At 39.0% G+C, this 17,826-nt stretch overlaps 1 protein-coding gene across 1 annotated transcript in view; it reads right to left on the reverse strand.

The window, feature by feature from the left end:
- Nucleotides 1-17,708, reverse strand: part of LOC134539700 (myosin light chain kinase, smooth muscle-like) — a 125,309-nt gene extending 107,601 nt beyond the window's left edge. Inside the window, exon 1 of the mRNA XM_063381915.1 lies at nucleotides 17,538-17,708. The gene's annotated coding sequence lies outside the window, so the exon portion shown is untranslated. The remainder of the gene's footprint in view (nucleotides 1-17,537) is intronic.
- Nucleotides 17,709-17,826: the final 118 nt, after the last annotated feature.

Raw genomic sequence — 17,826 nt, forward strand, 5'->3', positions numbered from 1 at the left:
AGTTCGGAGTTAAAACTACGCAAGGGACTCATCGTTGCAACATGCTATTAAATCAAGAAAGTCGCAAAACGGTTACCAACCCTACAACTCAATTTTTTTTAAAACAATAGTAAACGAGTTCCTTCCCCGGGCTTCTTTTGATAATTTATGTTTATCACGGGAATATATGAATTTGTCAATATTCTGGTATAATAATGTTTTGGACCTGAAAACGTCTATTTGCTCCCTACAATGATGGTCAGTCAAACTTTCTTGTGTGACTAAATACGTCAGTTTTGAATCACTAATAACTACGAGACCAATAATGCGTCAACAATGATTGAGCCCACAGCGGATAGAACATGTATATCGTGCTTTTTTTTTATTTTGCCTGTTACGTCATCGTACCAGTGTAGGCGCATGTGCGTGTTTGTTAAAAAAAATGTCATCTCATCGCAATTTGCATCAAAGAGATTAATAGTTAAATTACACGTTAATACGAAACACTTGTTATTATTTCATCCCGACGTTTACACGAACAATCTACGGCGCGGATCCGAACTTATATATTATCTTTCTTTCACCGTGCGAAAATTTAACATGGAACACGTGATGTATGTAATAAAAAACCACTTTGAAACCTTTACGCACATAAAGTTTGCGACTTTAAAAGTTATCGCAACACTCCGCTTCAAACATGAAAGGCGGAAACACAAGCCGAAATACAATAAGTTGAAAGTTTGTCGATGCTTGCATTGCGTTATTGCGTCTTGCGTTGGTTTACATCCGGGTATCTGAAAAAAGTTCGCTGAACATTTGGCACTTTGCGTTTCATGCATAGTTTATAAACACGACCTAATAGCAAACTGGACAGGGATAACAGGACAAGCTTCCAGTGTATTTGAGAGCTGTTGGCATTTCAAAACTGAACTTACATCATAACGCAAACGGATGAATGCTGGCTTCGTGCATGGTTTTCAAAAGGGTTAATGAACTCAAAACAAAACTACACAGTACTTTAAGTTGTTTTCTGAACTGGCATTCCGACTCAGTAATACGTTTGATTTTCCCTAGCCTCAATGGCACATCGCATATGGTGCTTGCTGATCAAAGAGAACTGTCGTGTAAACTGGTTCTCTTTGCAAAAGGTCGCAACCTGGTTCACCATACGTCATCTTGTTGTAGCCTCGTTAACAGTTCGGTTGGTTCATAATGTGTAAACATCTTAGCTCGTGGTATACGGCGTTTGGCACGATTTAACAGATGTCGATATACGGAAAGGGAAGCCTTCTTTTCACAGACGAGAGAGCCAAACGCCCGATCGTGCATCTTCGGTTTTTTTTGTTCATTGTAAATAAATATGGCGGTGTTGATAAAAGGGAAAAGACCATAAACAAGGCAACGGTATTTATTTGTACGGCGCCATATTTTTCGTTTGCCGTGTGTCCGTGAATGTTTATTTTGGACAACTCATGATAACTAATGGTCAATTAGGTTAGGTTAGCTGCATTATAAATACTTTAAAACATTGTGGACGGTTGATTTGGTTAGGATAGCTACATTAAAGATACTGTGAAATCATGTAAACGGTTTCTTAGCCCTGGATAGCTACATATTAAAAATTTATTTGCTAAGCAACCATAGAATTATTTTACAGTATTTTTAATGTAGCTATACCTTTAAATATATATACTGTATAGAAGTCGCCAGCCCAGGTTAAAATTTCTAATACGGTTTGAGGTAGTTGGTTAATTCACCGCCGCAATCGCCACCATCTCTAGGGCATCGACTTGTGGTGGTCCCTAGCGGACAAGTGTCGAACTCTTCAAACACCCCTTCCCCACTCACCAAAAAACACGCGTTGTCCTCCACCCACCCTCCCCACCTCTCATCCCTACAGTTTTGTGACGCACAAACTCCCGTTGAACGACCTTGAGCTGCAGTGAATGTTTCGCCAGGGCGAGCATTTCACAGTTCCTTCCTCAGATTTTGGTTTCGGGTGCGATGCGGTTGAGTGTATTCGTTCTTAGTTTTCGAAGAACGATGGCAAATTTCAGAATGGGCAAGAAATGTGATTACACTGGTTGTTTTAATACGAGAAACAGTACCACGGGTATATCTATGTTCAGTTTCCCAATGAAAGACAAGGACGGTAATTTTTTTTTAATTACTAGGCTATTTCAGAAGTGTAGTTCAAGGACCAAGAGGTTGTGATTATGAAAGTAAAATAGATTCGCTCAATGATTAAAATGGTTTGTTTTTACTACGACACACGTGCTTCCATGAGGTTATAGTCTAAGCATATGCAAAAATTTCTTTGGTTTTAGTTTCATCGTCAAGTAGGAAAGAAAAAGAAATGAAAAAAGGGTGGGGGGGGGGTGGGAGTTTGGCTATTATTATTATATCTATAGCTTTATGGTAACCAAACAGAGAAAATAACCCGCGGATAAATTGTAATTCTGAGGTTAAGTTTACATAAACATTGTTTCAATTTAAAATAAGAGTCGTAAGTGTTTTTAAACTCTAATTATCACTGAGATGTGATTGTTGTTGAACAGTTTATATTTTTTCCCTCATTAACTGGGTTTGTGATTCATAGCCCTATATTATTCTTAACAGTTAATAGCTATGACGTCCGTTATTGAAATATGTAGTTGTCAGTATAAAGAGTGCCTGGTTCAAACTTTATCCTTTATCATTGATTTTATATTTTATTCATTCACATTTCATTTCCCGGTCCGTTTAACAGAGGTAACTGAGGTGATCGCTTATTTGTCTCATGCATAATATTTTTGCCAGTGCAGTGTGTATTTTGCATAACTTTCTTACACATCGAAATATTGTGTGTATATGACAAACAACAGGGTGGTTATTAAATCGATGCGTTTATAAGCTAATAACAATACCTACCATATGGTTAGTTACTGTTAACTTTAAATAGAATAATGCCCTAAAAGTTTTAAGACTATTTTTTTTTTCGAAAGTAGATTACTATATTCCTTTCCTATCATTCGGAATAATTTCACATGATTTTAAAAAAAAATCTAAATATTAGTTTCATTGCTTAGCGTAAAACACTAGCTTGAAACGTTAGTAATAAATAACTTTAACTGTTCATTAAAATTCCGAAGAATAACAATGGAGGTTGCTTTTAGCTTATAATTCACTGCCAAGATTATGATAGGTGAAAATATCAATCCCTGCATGCTGACATTGCTTAAATTGGTAAATAGAACATTTTTTTCTCTTTGAAAAAAGAAAGCCCTCAAGAAATTTAGCCTTTGAAACCGTTAAAAATGTCGGTTTACTAAACTTCATAGGGATATAATGTGAACAACTGATTTACTCGAGCAATAATTTACTAGAGAAAAGTAATACTTTCTGTGATTTCACAAGACCATTATTAACATATTTTATACTCGTTCACCTCCACGTGAAGTGTGTTATTATATTGAGGAAATTAAATTCTTGCAAAACAAAACAAAAACACTCTTGCAGACACAACTGTTATGAGTTGCGCATGATGACCCTGCCGTATGGTGTATGCAAATTTTTACAATGTAATTTATGTCAAATAACGCAAATTAAATAATTTGTGAAGCTGAAATTCACGATTAGGTATAAAGTTGAAACAATAAAATTCTACCTTCAACCGTTCACATGTAAGAAACACAAAGGTTTATGCGACACTCAAGTTTAACGAACACTGAAGTATGTGCCCTATCCAACATGAAAATATAAAATATTGTTCGGCGTTTTTCCCACTACGTTGACATACCTTCAAATTTACCAATACACAAAAACACGTAACAGTCATGATAATTACGTTAGGACCGTAGTAAAAATGGAAAATGATTGTGCTAATGTTGCATTTTAGGATTTTTATTATTAACAATAATAAATTGAAAGTATTTACATTATTAGTGTAAATGAAATGAGAACAATGGCGTGGTTCAAATATCAACACAAATAGGTTTTTTTTTCTCCCCTTATTTCGTTTGGCGCATCAATATATGTGTTTTTTAACACCAAAATCTTGCAAACGTGTAAATGTGTAATTATTTTCGTTTTAATAATATGCGATTATTTTCATAACCTACTGAAAGAATTTCATCACAACCTAGTACTACACTACGCATAAGTAATATTTAATCTTGAATGTTGAGACAGAATAATATTTTTAGCAGTAATTTACTTCAATGTACGCATATTTTAATGTACGTATTACTTGATAAGGTTATTTTAATAATGACATAGTAGGTACACTGTGGTTACTGATATTGATTGATAAAAACAAGTTCTAATGACATTTTTTTAAAGATGTCTTGAATGGATTTTGAAAAGTGGTAATGACAAGCTTCTGGAACTATCAGACAACAAACTTAGAAACCGTGTGATATGCGCTGATCATTTTGAAGTGAACCAATTAAAAAATGAACTTAAGAAGTCATGAAATTATTTTGTCGTTCCTCGAATGTTCACACCATGCAAATCCCCGCCACTAACTGAACAAAGCTTCAACACAGAGGAGACTGCTTCCAGTCCTTGTTCTTTGACACTCCATGAAGAACATATTTCAGAAGCTGACCCCCAAATAAATCAGTCGCATGATAAATCTCAGACAAATGTGAAAGAAAATAGTAAACTGAAAAAACTTAAACACCAATAATATATATGATGATGCTACATGAGTGAACCATCGTTTTTCAACTAAATATATTTGTATAAGTAGTACGTGTGCGTGGTGGTTTGCAATATGTTCTACGCTTGCGTTGACATTTAATATATTAATTTTTCTGATAGTGGTTTACTTCAAATATGACAAATTACAGCTGTTAAATCACTGATTCGCAGTATTATTAGTTGTTACTGTAATTATTGGACATAGTAATAGGGATGACCCATTTGTTTATAACAAAGAAAATAATAACGTAAGATGTTTGGAGATTCACGTGTCATAAAAAATAATTCGTACGAAACTTTAGAGTTCACGTGATTCGCGGCAATTTTGTTTTGATATTCACCGTGTGTTTTTGCTATAAACACCACAAAATCCCAACTAGTAGATATTTTATTTACCATGCACTATTTATTGTGTCAATAACACCCACAAACGTTTTCATGTATCAACGAAATACCAAAAATAAATAAACACCAGTTTCCCATCATACCATGGACAGGCATGCTAATTTATATTGTTTACACCGGATCAGGCGAGAAAATCAAATAATAATTAAATAACACAAATTCGCCGCAGGCGAATCACGTCAGTAACTCCGTCATATTCTCGGCCAGCACGAAACGGGAAGCGACAACCGAAGTTACACGCCAAAGGTTGTATAACTGTTGTCACGAACTACCATATACACCTTACACTAAAGGGGAAAAAAAATAACTTCCTACTTCACATCTATGCTAGCATATTTAATAGTTCCGAAATCTGCTACATGGGCTGAAAGAGTAAAAATGTACAAATGTACAATGAAAAAATGTAAACAGTCAGTCAGCTTGCTGACTTCCGCTATTGTAACCGAATTGTGACGTTACATATTGTTCCCTAGCACCCTATAATTATATCTCGATGGTCAAAGGTTGGCGCGTGCAGCGACTGTCCCGTAGGTGTGTTTTCAAATACTTTATAATGGTATGTTATTTCCGTACAGCGTGAGGGGTAGAAACCTGCAGATGTTTGTAAGGCAGCCGGAAAGGAGGGAATCAAGGGAAAGAACAAACCGGTTTAGTCGCTGACGCTTGGATGGGGGGTGCGGGGGAATGACAGCGGGCGACAGTGCTGCGCTCTAACGTGCAAATAACAACCTAAGACGATACAAGGCGTTACGGCAGCGCACTGCAGCGGCGAAGTTCCCAAGCTGCTCATTTTACGCTCTTGAAACACGTAGAGTAAATCCTATCCGCTCGCGACTTCTATACAGTATATATATTCAAAGGCTATACTTACCTAATATAACCAACCATCCACAATGTTTTAAAGTATTTATAATGTAGCTAACCTATCCTAATCGACCTCAAAATTTAATGCCACACCGGTTTATACAATGAGATAGAACGGCGTATGACGTATGAGTAAGCTACATCCCAAATAAATACACCTGTTGTGGTACGAAAAAAAAAGCGAGCATGAACTTCGGGGAACTTCGGGTGTGGCTCTCTCGTCTGTGAAATGAAGGCTTCCTATACGGAAATGTGACAAAAAGATGGCGGAACCACGTGTAGCAACCTAAATCACTATATAGTCACGTAAACATTAGAATACATCATACCAAACGTATTGGTGTGCCAAATGAAATTTTATGACAGTGAAAGTACTAATAAGTATATTTGATAAACCTTAACATTATTGAGCTGATTCAACATTATTGTTACAGGTTTTTTTTTTGTAAATGGAACAGAAATATTAATGTAAAATTACAGATATTTGTAAATGTGCATATTTACGTGAAAACAACTGTATCACTACAAAACCAGAGTTCGCAGTAATACTAGGTTCGGATTCTTACCCGGGCATGTACACTTTGTGTTGTCTCAGTACCTACTATAGTTATTTGTAAACAGTTCCCTGAATAGCTTTCCATTTTTTTAACTGCACACATTAATACACATAATAAAACCAAATAAAGACCAAATATTGAATACTGATTTTTTTCCATGGTTAAAAAAAATTATGCTTGAATGATATATAAATTATAATATTAAATTATGCGCCAATTTTCTTTAAAAAATAATTAGTATTATCTCAAAAACCTATTTCATATATGCAAAAAAAACCATAGTCATGTTGTACAATGTTACATCTTTCGTGTAGTATATAGTATTACAAACTATTTCTTGACAACTGGTTTCCAAAGGAATCTTTTGTAAAAGTACAGAAATTAGTTTTCTGTGTGGCGTGTTTGAAGTGACGTTCTACCTCGTCATCGCCACACTGCAACGCTCGAAACACCGTGCCTGGTGGTGGTTTCAGTGGCGTAGCAAGCGGGTGGCAGGGATGGCGCCCGCCAGGGGCGCCTTAGCAAAGGAGGAGGGGGCGTCGGAGCAGGGAGGGGGGGGGGCGCATTAACAGGGGTGGCCCTTAGCAAGGGAAAGGCGCCGCCGCAACGGTTTCGCGGTTATTTAACCCCCCCCCCCCCCCCCCTTCTCATTTAATCCATGAGGGTGCACCATTTTCAAGTCTGGCCCGGGGTGCCAGTCACCTTAGCTACGCCACTGGGTGGTTAGCGAGTATTATCAATCAGGATTGCCGTCGCTGAACGCGGCCACTTACAAACCAAGCAGACGGTTAGAACTGCTTCCGCGATGCAAACACTAACTTCGCCCGGTGTTCTGGGAGCCGCGCAGCCGTGGCACAGACCTTCAGCTGGACAAGAAGCAACTTCGCGCGGCGCAATGTACCTAGTGGGCACCCACTTGCATGAACGCTACCAAAACATTATCTAGCGAAATTTTCCTTCAATAAATTGTCATACAGTAGATCCATAAAAGTCTGTCCCAGTTATAAAATTTGATAGTATGAACCGTAAGCGTTGAAGAGTGTTTGCTCAAGGACTCAATTAAAGAGTATTTCAAACAGTTTTAGATAAGGAATGCGTGAGTACTGTATTATTTTCTAGCTTGCAGCGAGAAAGAATTACCATTTCCCCAATTAGTAGAGGGTGAACCTGTAAACTTTATTTGGCAACAGGATGGAGCCCCTCCCCATTGTAATATTTTTGCACGAGAGTGGTTCAACGTCGAAGTCCCTGACCGTGGGATTGGTTGTAATGGTCGAGACGACAGAGCTCTTTTCCGCTGGCCTCCGCGTTCACCTGACAACGCCATGCTATTTTTTTTGGGGGCTTTATAAAATATCGTGTCTACGTTCCGCCGCTACCCAATTATTTGCCAGAGTTCAGACACAGAATTGAAGTTATTTACTCCGGACGTGTTAACCAAAGTGTGGGAAGAACTTGACTTTATGTTGGATGTGTGCCGTATAACTAAAGGTGCACATATTGAACATTCGTAAAAAAAAAAGTTTAGTTTATATTCAATTTCATGCATGATTTATCGTAAACAGTCTAAATTAAACTGTTAAAATACACCATTGAAACTGGTCCATTCTTTTTTGGACATTGTGGATAAATTATTTCATTTCGTCATAGGAGAGACGCGCCAAATTAGCGGGTGTTATTTGACAAACATTTTTAATGGTTAATATGTAGTTCAACGTGCCTTGAAGGACAGGAAACCAATTAAAAATAATTTAAAAAATATATTATCAAATTATTCAAACAGTTAGGAGTATACCTATACTTCTCGGATTCAATTCACTCCAGGCTAGGCACAATTTTATATACATACACACTAGCCGTGTGCCCGATGGGAAAGTATTTCATCCTCATTTTTGATGAATTACCGAAAACGCTGACATAACTGACTTTTATTTATAAACAGAACCCATACATCTAACTTCAAAAATGACAAATTTCCACACAAACTTTCATCTCCCTTTTTAACTCCTGTAGGGGGATGTATTTTTAAAAATCCTTTCTTAGAGCTCACCCAGGTTATATAAGGATCTCCTGTGCAATATGCCTGCCTCTAGACCTAGCGGTTGAAGATGTGTATTGTCTGTCAGTCAGTCAGTGTAAGAGTTTTATTAAGTAGATGTATATATAGGTAATTTTTGCATTTGATTCATAGATTTAACCTAAAATAAAGTAAAACGTACATTTCACTAAAACGTCATATCTTAGAAATTTGACCTAGGCAACAACTAATACCATATTTGAATTCAGGGTACTAAATTCATTTGAAATCAGCTCCAAATAATACGGCACCAAACCTAGTATTTACCTGTGTTATCAAACTATTTTCAACGTATTTAGAACATAAACCAACATGGCCACCACCGCAAGCAAGGAATCGGCCTCTATTGGTCGCACGGAGCTCTGCATGCGCAGCTAACCTGCGCGAGTCCGTCTCCGTCTGCGCGCTGTCGTAGACACTCTGTTCCGTGAGATCCGCCTCCGTGTCCGTGTCCGTGTCCGTGTCTAGCGGGCCTTATAACTGCTTCAGGGCCATCAAGGGCGTGTGATGAGCGGGGAAGCCTTCATTTCACAGACGAGAGAGACAAACCGGAAGTTACCCGAAGTTCATGCTCGCTTTATTTCCCCGTATCTTTTTAATGTAGCTGTCCTAACCAAATCAACCGTCCACAATGTTTTAAAGTATTTATAATGTAGCTAACCTAAACTAATTGACCATTAGTATCCTTTTATCAACACATTTACAATGAACAAAAAAAAAACCGATGATGCACGATCGGGCGTTTGGCTCTCTCGTCTGTGAAAAGAAGGCTTCCCGACTGTGCATGTATAAAGGGGGTTTATCTACATGTTGCATGTTACACGTTGCATGTCATCGTCACGTATAACCCCGTGATGCAACACGGTGCAACGATTTTGGAATTCCCACCGTGACATTCATCCGGTACAAGCGTATCCGTGACTAAAACAAATGTAAAGTTCCGCGCAGTTTATCAGCAGCCGTGAGCGCCTTCATTCTTATACACCTCGCGCTTGAAAGAAGACATGAAAGAAATTCACCTCGTCGGTGGATGTCAAAAGTTTTTACGGTTGTTCCAGTTTGTTGTCTGATTTGAAGTTTCAGGCAGTGAGTGGACTGTACGAGAACTTTATATGAGAATGCATCCGAAGGAATCGAATTTGTTGTGTGTTCTATGGACTGGAAAATGAACAGTGACGCGCCACTCGTCCACACTGGTTCTGTCGTAGATTGATTTGACGGCGAAACACCGACAAATGACGTTGTTTACGCAACGGGGCTACGTTACGGTCGTTTGAAACGTATGGATACCCATCTTTACCCGTCAAAGCTTTCATTGGTGAATTTTCGCTATAAAATAGACTGATTTCTGGAAGAAAAAAATTTGTGTAAACTTTTACTATATAGTTGATTCCGAGCTCAGCGATGGATGATTAAAAAATCGGCGCGTTTTAACTTAAACAAAAACTGAATAGTGTATGAGCTAGAAAACATTTCCTGTCTTTAATTCAAAAGGTGCGTGTTTTATCTACTATTTTATTTAACACGAAGTTACTATTATGTGTACGTATATTCAAAGACAAATGCTACTTAATAACTTATTAAAGCGAATAATTGCTTTTTAGTTTAAATCTCTACGGTGGGAGGGGTGAAGGAGGGGGAGAGGAGGAATATTTTCCGCAAATCCCTTTCCTCCAGCTATACGCCCACGGTAAGCAATACACGAAAGTTAACATGTTTTGACGAGGCGCCCCGCCCAAATTTTCTTCTGGTTGCGCCCTTTGGGTTCAAATGCAGGGACGAATCAGAAACTTGTGAAATAAAGAACTTTATTCATAAACTAATCTTTCCCCCCCCCCCCCATTTTTTCCCTTATCCCTCTCCCCATTAAGGCCCGTTCTACAATGACACGGAAACAATAAGTATTTTACGGAACATTTTACTATCACGTCTGCTGCTTCCACGATGCACGGAAACGTAACAAATTACAACCAATGAGATTGTATTTCAAGTTTACGAAATATTAATTTAATTTTTTGACGTGACGTCTAATAAATCGATGAACGCCGACTGCACGCACGAAAAAGTGTCCCGTTACGCACAATGTTCCGTTCCGCTGTATCCCGTTACACTCATTGTTCCGTTACGCTGTTCCGTTACGCTGTGTTCTGTTACGCTGTCGGCGAGTGCAGTAATAATAGGTTATGTTACAATTGACTAAAAAATTATGGTGATTCATATAATTGATGATAGATAATTAATTACAGTTTATTTATATGAATACTTGTTCATAATTATATTTAAACTTTATAGCTAAACGCCAGTTTTTAAAATTAATTACAAGTCATCTACACGTGAACTGTTTCGTCGACTGTTTATAAAGTGAAGTGAAAAGTTAATGTGGTTTTCATTGCTTATTACAACAACAATTTCGGCCATATAGGTTAATTATTCTTGCATTTTAAAAATCTGATTACTAGTATAATTTCAAGTATTTATTCTTTTATTATTAAAATAAAAATGATTCAATTTTATTCATAAAAGTATGCAATCATTTCATCAATATTTTGTTATGACGTTGTCACGTTAAACTATCGTCCGTAAACCGACTTTACAGACAACCAATTTAAAAAAAAAAAAATCATGCTTCTAGATTATAGTACGAACACAACTTACATGTGTAAAAAAAATTAAAAGCCAATGTAATAATAGAACACTAGATAATCTTGTGCTTGAAACCATTTTTGACGTATTTATAACATAAACAAACATGGCTACCACCGCAACCAAGTGGTCGCACGGAGCAACCTAAGAGGAAGAGCGATGCATTGCCGAGTTGATCCACACGGGCCCATCTCCGCTGCGTGCTATTGTAGAAACTCTGTTCCGTGATGTTCATATCCGTCTCGTGTCGTTGCAGAACGGGCCTAAACCAGGCAATACGTAATTTGAATCGTGGCAAAGTCTCAAGTCTCACCACCTAGTAAGTTACGTAATTATCATATCACAGTTATTCTTAAACGAATTTTTCTCATAATTTATTCCGATAGTTCGTTTTTATTTAATGTGGGTTCACAACTTTCTTTTTACTCAGATATTTGTTATTTCTCGAGCTGTCAAATATCGCTAAATTATTATAAATATGAACACTTGCGTGACTTGTTACTGCTATTAAATAATGTTTAGGAAATGTACGTTTACATAACTTGAGATGAAACGTAATATGCATTTGGGCGATAGTTTTACAGCAAATTTCTCAAATTACATAAATTACAATAAAGTTAAATACAAGGCATATTCATGAAAAAAGAGCCGTTCGGTCAATTAAAAAAAATTAACTAGTGAAAAATTTTGTTTTTACTGACAGTTTTAGTTCACGTTTCCAAATATTCGCCATTAAGTTCTAGGCACTTTTTTTAGTAATGCTGCACCGGTTTCTTTAACCCCTCTGCACAGAAGTTCGCATCCTGGGAATCAAACCAGTTGACAACGGCAGTCTCGAGTTCCTCGTCGTCAGCTTGACGACTGACCATTTGTAGTCAAACACAAAGCGGCCGCGGCAACATCTTCGAAGACAGTCCAGCAATCAGCAACAGCAGCTTGTCTCTCGGATCGCCGAAGCCAGCAGGCGAATTGCGTGCAGATGAGTGATGTTTAAAATCCGTACACAGGGGCATTATACAGTGTCAGGTGAACATCCTTTTGCAAACAAAAATCGAATCACAACGCGCGTCCTCACACGTCTGACCTTGCTCTGCTTGTCGACTGGAGAGCTACGCCTGCCAGGCGTGTGACACGTGAAGATGCCATCGGCTTCAGTGTTGCGGGGACATGAAGTGCAACGATAAATGCCCCTGTGAGTGGGCTTCCTTCTTCACTCGTCTGCACTGCGGGTAGCCGCTCTTCCAGGCGCGTGACTCGCCTGCTCGCTCCGGCGATCCGAGTAGACTGGCTGCTGTTGCTGCTGATTGCTGTTTGCTAGACTGTCTTTGAAGACGTTGCCGCGGCCGCTTTGTGTTTGACTAGAAACGGTCCGTCGTCAAGTTGACGACGAGGAACTCAAGTCTGCTGTTGTCAACTGGTTTAATTCCCAGGCGGTGAACTACTGTGCCTTTTCTCAGGAGTTTTTTTTTGACGTGACGTCTAATAAATCGATGAACGCCGGCTGCACGCACAAAAAATTGTCCCGTTACGCACATTGTCCCGTTACGCTGTGTCCCGTTACGCTCATTGTACGCTTGCGCCGCATTCTCTCTTCCACTCGATTGGAACAGCCATCGATTTGACTTTTTCGAGGCACATTAAACTTGAAACACGCCCATTCGTTTCCTACTTTTCCTATCATCGTCCTATCCTTAACAGATTAATACAGATGGGAAGAAGTTAAATAGCAAACATGTATAAAATTTATAGTTAAAATAATCTCTTCGTTAAAGTAATAAACATATTTGAATTAACGAGTGAAAATAAAAGTATATTTATCGATTAAATTGTAGATTTCATTTCACTCCTTCTTTGTATCCATACAAAATAGTGATAATTAAATAAAAATGATTCACTTTTATTCATAAAAGTATGCAATCATTTCATCAATGTTTTGTTATGACGTTGTCACGTTAAACTATCGTCCGTAAACCGACTTTACAGACAACCAATTTTTTTAACGACCAAACGGCCCTTACTTACTGAATATGACTCGTATAATCCCCATTGCGTGTGAGAAGAAACTTAAAGGCTGTGTCCGAATTCAAGTGCAAACTTACAAATGTACTTGCTACCCTGAAAAACGTATAATTTTTGGCTTCTGCAAATAATATTAGACACATGAACAGGTTGTCGGCATTCATTTATTTTTTCAGTAAATTATGACATTTTAAATTAAGTTTCTACCTTTGTTTCGCAAATTACAGTCGTTTATCTACAGGGATTTGTTTAAATTTCCTTATAAATGTGTTTCTCCCCGCCCCCCTCCCTTCATCGTTTAATATGTAATCCAGGTAGATAATAGATTGAAAATTAATTTAAGAGCAAGAGTTTGATCCAACATTACCTTACAACCCATAAATGTTTTGTTTAATTGGTGACGTTCTAAAGGGGCCCGTCCAGTCAGGGGTGTACTAGTGTTGAGCTGAACTCGCAATTATCCGTTTCATTCGCTCATCACCCGTTCGTCCGTCAATCACTTGACATGCAGCCAATCAGATGCCCGAAAAATTTTATCCGCCAGTCCGTCAAAACCTTGCCAATCTTTAACTTACGACGGACAGATTCAATTATGGTAAATTTCTAACTTCGTGGTTTTTCCATAAAAATAATTGTAAAATTCAGATGATTTTTTTATTTTACTTTTCAGACGTTCCTCTATTAGCCTTGAAAAGCGAGCTTTAAAATTCCTACTGGTTTCTGAGAAATTAACGTTTATAGATTACATTAGGTAGCCTGTGCAGTGACGCGCCCGTCGCCATGTTGTGCTTTATTTGTTGCTCACGTTGCCAAGACTGTTTCCCACGAGAGATATTAGAAGTCGCTGTCACCGCCCTATTGTTTACTTCATTCTAGCTGCAACTTGATCCTGTAGTTCTCCATATTTCCTAAGGAAAATAGCATAGCCAAGGCTGTTTTCTAAAACACAGGGATGTTTAATATTAATAGGTACGTCACGGTCAGGGCCACCTAATTGTTTTTCCACCTTAATTGTGCCTTATTACCGGGGGCGCAACAACAAGGGGGGGGGGGGGCAAGGGTATTTAACGCCCCTCTGAATCCTTGAAGTGGGGGCAAACGGGGGCAAAGAAAGTGCTGTGTCATCAATTTTTAGATAATAAAACTGCTAAATAGCACCATTTTCCACCTTGAAATACAAATTTTTCCCCACTTCAAAAGGGGGGATCGATGATTCTTTATAAAAAGGTTTATTGCCCCCCTTCCCTTTTGGGAAATTTAGTTGTTGCACCCCTGCTTATTACATACAATGAAGGGTGGAAAACAGAACTTCTAAATTACAGTTTAAAAACGAAATACAGAAACAGAAATACTCATCCACCCTCAGTCTATAACTAAATGCTTTTTCGTAAACAGACACCACTCGGATATGGGGAAGCCTAAGATGTACATTAAGTTCTGTCCCTGCCCGAACAAGCCCGAATATTCACTTTAGGCCAACCTCGGGTTTATTTATATATATTTACTAGATAATACCCGGCATGCGTTGCAATGCCTTAATCAATTTTTCAAACGTATACTAAGCATCTCTCTTTATCTCTCTAATTCTCTATCTCTCTATGTATATCTCTATAACTCTCTCTATCTTTCTATTTATATCTCTATCTCTATATATCTTTCTACATATATATCTCTATATATCTTTCTAGCGGACCCGACAGACATTGTCCTGCCCAAATGTACTTTTTGTGAGATATGGATATGGCGGTAAGTATTTCTACGCTGGACATTTTGTATCTTCTCATTATACATACCCCTCCTCTTGGGCACGCCACTGCCGTTACCAAAAACCTTTCCCATGGTTACGCAGAAGGCAACAACAATGCAAAAGCCCATTGCCATGGAGGCTAATTATCAACAATGCTTAGTTTTTTTGCTTTTAAAGCGTGTATTTTTAGTTTTTCTTAACTCAGAATCGAGATAAAATATCCAATTGTGAATCTAAACCATCCTCGAATCCCCGTGAACTCACACACAAAATTTCATCAAAATCGCGTACAAACAGACAGACAGAAAAAGTACTGTTTTATTATAGTAAGATAGATTATTCTTACATGTTCGCATCCATGCAGTATATGAAAAATCAGCATGCATAGCCCCACACCTATAACTATACGTATCTGCTGCCCACGACTTTTTCCGCATGGAATTTTGTATTATCTTGCACCATTTAGATATTTAAACATTATAACATAACAGTTGATACAGTTGTAGTAGTTTTCTTATGTTCACAAATGATAATTTTTCTCACCTCTATTTCAGTCTTTGCAATAAAAATATGTTACTACCTAAATTTTGAGTAAATATGTTTCTACTTTCAAATGTAATGACGGGAAGGACACTTCATAAAATGTCTTTGTAAACCACATTTACTGTTTTTTCCGTCTCGAGCTAGAATGTAAAGATTGTCTGCATTACTGACCCGCGAGCAAGCTACATACATTTCAGAGAGAGAGAGAGAGAGAGAGAGAGAGAGAGAGAGAGAGAGAGAGAGAGTGAGTGAGAGAAAGACACCTATTGAATGTCTATCTAACTAATTTTTTTATGAGAGCATATTTTCATTAAATAAATCATGAAATCATTCAACGATAAAAGCTGTTTATTTAATTAAGCGGACGGGTTCGCTCCAAGGAGAAAATTGACGCGGCGAGACCTCGTGGACATAGAGAAATGACACACACTCACTATTTGTGTGGCTATGAAACATGATTTTTTTCTGCAATTTAAATTGTAATATACAAAAAGGGTATTGAAAATTGAAACAAATATGGCGACATTATAAACTGTCAGGATCTTTATTTTTTTCTTACTCTCTACTTAGTTCCTTACAATAGCAAAACTTAATGGCTTCTAATAATGCGTTGCAATTTTTGCTTTTAAAGCGTGTTTTTTTAGTTTTTATTAACTCAGAATCGAGATAAAATATCCAATTGTGAATCTAAACCATCCTCGAATCCCCGTGAATTCACACACAAAATTTCATCAAAATCGGTCCAGCCGTCTAGGAGGAGTTCAGTGACATACACACGCACACAAGAAATATATATATAAAGATATCTCTCTGTTTATTTTAATGTAGCTATACTAACCTAACTAACCGTAACCTATCCGACAACTTTTAATATTTGAATTCATTTTTCCTGCGCAAAAATAAAACAAATCCCGAGGTTGGCCGAAGGTGAATATTCGGGCAGGGACAGAGCTTGATGTACATCATAGGTTTCCCCTCGGATACGTAGAGCAGTTTTCTAACCGCGTGCCTTCATCTGAAGCTCTGCACATCTATATGTATGAGCGAGAAGTACCTGCGTACCGTGAAACGGGGTGAGTAGGAACAGCGGGGTGAATAGAAACAGTCCACTCACGAGAAAAGCATTACGTACACAAATCTTCAAATTAAATTCACTTTAAATAAATACCGATGAATAACTGGCCGAACATATAAAAATTCAAACTGAGCACATAACTATATATATTTTTTTTTGTTAGGCTGCTTCTGTTCACCCCGCTGTTTCAATGCGAGCCATTCCACGTAACCTCACTTCCAGTTCAGGACAGAAGTTCAAGCACAAGTACGCAAGGGCGTCGCCAGCCGATGGCCTGGTGGTGGGGGGGGGGGGGGGGGGGGGGGGGGGGGGGGGGGGGAGAGGCAATTTGTGGGAAAAGTATGTATTTTTTTGCATTTGGCTACATGTTTTTTGAATCTCTAGGGCTCTTGGAAGTACGAGCACGTTGTTGAGGAAGGGGACAGCCAGGCGGAGGTGGCTGGCAGCCTGGCGGGAAACGACGATAGTCGCCCCCTAACAACCAGTATGCCCAAAACCCCCAATGCGGACAAAAACTGGCCAGTGCCCGCCCTTGCTTAGTAGATATTTTCTACTCTTCCAACTCTTCTTCCTGAGCCATCCTTCTATTCCCGTAGCCAACCCGCATGTAATTAATGCATGAAATTTTTGCATCCCGCATTAAGTGCCCAGGGTTTTCCCTGTGTCTATGAAGGTTTTACCTGGGCCCAACTTATCTAGTTTATAGTCTAGAATAGTCAGTGAGGGGAGTTAGTGATGGCGCCAATCGCTGCCACGGCTGGCCAATCCCCCTCCTAGCACATGATGCATGCTACCCTCTCACGCATGGCTTAAACCCTGCATGATTAGAGCGTATAGGCTTCGGCCTGAGACGCACTTAGAGTCTCTCCCTAACCCAGACCCCTCCCAAACACACTTAGTTTTAATTCAGGTTAGGAAAAAAAGTCAGGCGGAGGGCCTACTCACCCGGGAAGGCGGCTGGAAGCCTGACGGACCGCGCGCCTCCACCCCCTCGCGCGACGGCAGAGCGACTCGGGGGCCGCATGGCGCCTTGCCTCCCCCCTCCCTCCGGCGCGGGACGGATATAGCCCCGCGGACACCACGTGACGACGCCGCGTCGGCCGGAAGCCCGCCAGCGGCCAGGAAGTCGCCGCGAGGCAGGCGAGTGGAAAAACTAACAGAGGAAACAACCAGTAACCTGGTTTACGAGCGCCTCTTCCTCGATTAGGTGCGAGCCCAACCCCGTAGCGCTGTT

The sequence above is a fragment of the Bacillus rossius genome, chromosome 15 (assembly GCF_032445375.1).
Source record: "Bacillus rossius redtenbacheri isolate Brsri chromosome 15, Brsri_v3, whole genome shotgun sequence".
Classification (NCBI taxonomy): domain Eukaryota; kingdom Metazoa; phylum Arthropoda; class Insecta; order Phasmatodea; family Bacillidae; genus Bacillus; species Bacillus rossius.